This window comes from Nothoprocta perdicaria, unplaced genomic scaffold, assembly GCF_003342845.1.
Source record: "Nothoprocta perdicaria isolate Ctin4 unplaced genomic scaffold, notPer1 scaffold_161, whole genome shotgun sequence".
Classification (NCBI taxonomy): domain Eukaryota; kingdom Metazoa; phylum Chordata; class Aves; order Tinamiformes; family Tinamidae; genus Nothoprocta; species Nothoprocta perdicaria.
The window spans coordinates 494,103-499,402 of NW_020454772.1; positions in this window are offsets into that span (position 1 = coordinate 494,103).

The window sequence follows — 5,300 nt, forward strand, 5'->3', positions numbered from 1 at the left end:
CAAATTCATGTAAACACAAAGATGCTGATGTCTTTTCATTGGAAAATAAAAAGCTGAGAGAAGCAACGATTGTGTTTATGTTGTTGTAAGGACCTGTCTAAGATAACTGCTGAAAAAAGTAAGCAGTCAATTTTGTGTTCAGACCTGTGGTCTTCCACTTCATTGCTTTACAATCTGGATATTTCCACCCCACCCACCATCTCCCCAAAAGTATTGCAAAATATTGTCACAATGATGGACTGGGACAAGAAGATAGGCTTCTATATGTTTACAATTGAAATAAAAGCACTAGCCAAGGGAGGTGGATACTGTTCTTTTTTTGGGAGCTGTTAACTGCTTAACCCTTTTGGGAGCATGGAGGCATTTGTCTATTTTATTTTTTTATTGCTATGGAACTAGTTTAGGATGTACACAGAGTTGTATTGGTAGATTTGAGTGAATGGAAAACTAGAGTACTGAAGACAGGAATGAGCAGACAGGGTTCACGGTATGTCCAATCAGAAATGATTCCATCTCTTATGAAACCATTGGTGCAATCGGTGCTTTTTTACCCTCCAGCATTTTTAGATAATCCTTAGTCATTTGACTGCCAAAATTTTTTTTATACATCTGTCATTTTTTTTTCTGGACTGTTCTTTTTCTCACTGTATTGTTATATTGGATTCCAGAAGGATGAATCTAGAGTAGAACATGTTTACTTCTGTTGTAGTGGGTGGGGAAAGGAATCTAGAGGTGTACAAGGCAACATTCAAGAAGTAGCTCCATTACATTGATTATTTTTGGTTTTTTTTTTCTACCACTGTACTCTCATGGTCTTTGTGAAACTGAGGTCATTCCTTATTCATTGGTGTGGCACGTATATTGTCTTGATCCTCAAGCTAAATAATGAGGACGTAGTGAAAAGGACCAAAGAATTCCATTTAAAGCTTGACTGAGTATCAGTTTGGTGAGTTGTGTACATGAGTTTGTAAATCACTGGTTATAAAAATGACTTATTGTCATGATTTAGATTCACCATTCTCACCTTCTTGAGCATCCATAGGCCTTATTTTTGGCACTAATTTGATAAAGAAATGAATGTAGTAACTTCACTCCTTCCATATGGCGTGGCTGTGACTTTTTTTTTTTGAAGGATCTTTAATTAATTTTATTTTTCTCAAAGTGGCCTGCTCTGCAGATTTAATATTTAGAAAACCTTCTGGCCACCTCCTGGAGTTCAATTCTTAATTTGATGCAATCAACAGAAGGTTAGGTATACCTTAAATCAGAGCATAATTATGGCTACCAGCTGTCTGTGTACCAGTGTAATATACCTCTCTGTCCCTAGTATTTTTTTATAAGAACTATTATTTTCAATCATAATGAGTAGATTTGGTTAAAAGTCAGAGTTTATAAAACCTTAATTTAAATGTTTTTCTCTCTTAACTGTTAAAGTAAGTAATGCTGTTTCCCTGTTTTCAAAGCTCATTCATCTGAATGTTAGTATATCAATTGATTAGTTTTTTTTTTTCTGGAGTTATTAATTCAAATTCTACATATATTTTAATATGTTTATTTAGCTATTTTTTTAAATGAAAAGTAGGTAGAATGTTAACTACTCATCAAGATTATAAATGCTTTCCTTTGGCCTTTCAACTCAATTAAATACATATTATATGAGGTATACAGCTAAATAATTCACCTATATAAGCTTCACTCATGCCCTCTGTCATAGCTCAAAATGATCATCTGTATTAATGTACTCTGTTAAGTGTTGATGTTGTTGAAGTTTTAAAGGGTTAGGCACCTCAGTGCCCCTGAACTCGTTGCCTTTCTGTTTTTCTAGTAATCTCACTTCAAATATTCCATATCTTAATGACAATAAACTGCATAATTTAATTTTTTTTTTTTTTTATCTTTAATGTTTGAGGATAGAGACCTTGCCGCCAAAAAGAACAAGGGTAGGGACAGACAAAACACTGTAACTCATTCCTTTCCATTCACACAGATGTCTGAATTTTATCTGACAGATTTAGAGGTCAAATCTTTCCTAGATCTCAGAATTTCCAATTGGATCTTGCTGTCAATGTGTCTTGCTTCTTGTGACCAAGAAGGCTTTTCACAGGATAATTCTAACTGCATGCTGAAATATCCAAAACATATGCAGGCAATTTGCTGTAATATTTCTAGAGCATTTTGTAGATTCAGCTTTTTAAACAAATAATTCCTTGGTATTATTTTGTTAGATTAATTATAGGAGTTGTACTAGACTGGAGTATATAATACTGTAATCCCTCATATTCTAGGATTTATACATCATTCATTTAGAATGCTGACATCAGTGTCTATGCATCTAATCTGTTTGTTCTCATCGTGTAACATCATAATCAGTTACATTGAAAATATCACATCTGTTTCTTTAGCGTGCCCGTGTTCGTAGCTCTGCATCAACAATTGTAGTCCTTGCTGAAATTTAATGAGGCTTTAAGTTTATGCCTAGGCATACTTGAGTGTGTCTCAAGGTCTGCTCTTGATCCTTATGAGATTAGCTCAGTACTCATGTGAAGAGGTGGAGGGATGTCAGGATAATCATGTCTGGTAACGTAGTCATTGGCCTGTGTGAGGGCACTGGAGAGCTCTTCTAACCCAAGTTATTCTGCCCTATGGTGCCCTGTGGAGCCCTAAAGCTGTCCAACAAAGACAGAACATCCCTTAGTAAGCTTGACTTGCCTGTAGATAGGGCAGTTTTACAGTCATGCTATTGGAAACTCAACTGCAGCATAGCGATTTAGGTCGTCAGCATAGCTTCCAAGGTGTGATGGGCATAGGAGAACACTGACCATTTTTCCCTTACCCTCACAGTATAAGAAGCAAGCGCTTCCTGCTAGTGTTGGCAGTTTTATGTTTGGCAGCACATTGCTCGTATAGGCAGCTAGCAAATGAGTCCACAGTTCCAGTAGGACTGCCAGCTAATCCTTATGCAGCTAGCTCCCATCCTTGGAGTCCTATTCTCTTACCTAAAAAGTCATTTTATGCTGACCTCCATACTTGTGTGGAGCTGCTGCTGTGCACGACTCTCTTCGAATAAGGTTGGAAATCCCTTGCTACAGTGTGGAGGCCCTAATCTCAGAGCTCTGCAGCCTGGTCTGATGAGAAAGGGGAGTAGAACTCCTGTGAAACTCTAGCATTGGTAGATATTACTGCTTCTGGCCCTTTCCTGAGCTGGCTGTGAAGAAAACCTTAGAAATGGTTGTCCACCTGAGCATGCAGGCAAGTGACTGTTGTGTCTGCCTATGTGATTTGATATCTGTATATAGATGCAAAGAATGTGGCTTCCCTTGTCCTAGAACATCATTTCCCCTGCAGAGACCCATGTGCTAGTGTGGGACTGGGGTCAAAAATTCATCTCAATGGCTAATTCTGCAGAATCTCACATCTATGTCTTACAATCTTCTCCATAGACTATGTTCTAACTCCTAATGCAAACTCCTAATGTCAGGATGTAAGATTCATGAGCACTCTGCTCCTCACCATATGTTGAGTGATTGCTCTGATCATCCTGGCATCAAATCTTGGAACAGACTACTTCACAGGTTAACTCACTGCCCTGTGATGTTGAGGTAATCCAGATGGTAGTTCACTTTAGCCAGCTGGGCTTGTGGTCCTGCCTGCAGGAAGAGGGAGGCTCTACTGAGTACTTCACTGTAGGTGTCTCCAGAAACATCTCTATGAATGAACACTTGAGAATTCTTCTCTTCCTCCTCTTGAAGGCTGATAAACTCTACTCCATTGTGTTTCCCAAGATGCTTCTGAAACACTTCTCTAGCTGGTGGACAGTACCTCAGGTCTCCCTAGAGCAGTATTGGACTTCCCTGGCACTACTGCGTGTTCTCTTGGATTTCTTTACTTTAGTAACTGTATCAAATTACCAAATCAAAAACAATACATGTAAAACTATAGTTCAACATACTTTCCCTTAGTGGGCATGGTGACATAAGTCTGCTTGTGAGACTGGCACAGTGGGCATGTAACATCTCTGTTCTTGCTTGGGGTGGTTATGTAACTCCACCTTGGTCTGCTCAAGTGGCAGGAGCAGACCTCTTGGGGGTCCAGGCAAATTCAGAATTTCTTTATGTGATCATGCTAAAATGTACAAGAGCTAGTGGATTAAGGATGATGGTTTCTTGAACATGTTAATTTTTTGTGTAGAATACTTGGCTGTATGTAGTATTTTCAGCAGGAACATAAAGGAATTGACTATTTAGTCATTCCTGTGCTCTAGTGTGCAACTTCTATTAAGAGAGCAGAATCATTTAAGAAACTCTTATGCAAGGCTTGATTCTTATTTATTTATTTTTACTTTCCTATCCTCTTGGAGGGTATAAGGGTATGGAAGAAAGGTTAGCTGGCTGGTTTCCACTGCCCCTCAGTTGTGTTGTTTCTATAATCTCTTACACAAAAAGTAGGAGAGAATCTTTCTTTTGTTATAGATAAAGCTTGGGGTGAGGGGAAAAGAGGGGAGTATTATCTTTGTTTGAAAACTGTAGCAGATGTCTGTGGCAATAAAAAGGCAATTATACTCGTATTATCATGAGAATTTCCAGCAGGAAATCTTGACAAACTCAAAGTTTACTTAACTGAGATAAATACAGTAGATAAATAGCAAACTGAATTTAGTTTACTCTTGTACACAGGTGTACTACACATTTCCTCAAGCCATGATTCACAGCCATAACCTTTCCTAATCATAGGCACAGCAGGGTATGCCAGGAGTAAGGATGGGATCTTGCTATTAAAATACCAACCTAGATCCAAACTTTCTCACTTTTTTTGTTCATTTGGAGCTGACAAACAAGCTTGGGCTCACTGGGCTCACTTCTATATCTTCTAGGAGTGGATGGGAGACAGGCATATGAAAAGGCACAATTCTCTCTTCACTGTAACCCTTTTTATGCTGCTGTGAGGCTAGAAGACTTTTATTGAAAATACCTATAGGGCGTCTGCCACTGTCATAGAGCCCATGGCACAGCTAAAAATTGATTTCTTCTCCACCTCTTATAGCAGCCTGGGAAGCAGCTACTCTCTAAGGCTGCTCTGATTTACACTGGAAGCACGGTAGACTCTGGCAGCAGAATCTAGGAGGTCCACAGGTACCCCAGAAGTGCAGTGGTATAAATAAAGGGGAAGGGCTTTGGGAATTTTGAGGGTTCTGCTCTTGAGGTAAGGAAGGTAAGTGGTATTTTACAGAGAAGAAACAAAAAAAAAAAAAAAAAAAAAAAAAAAAACAAAAAAACAAATTGTAACTGTAATAGGAATTGATT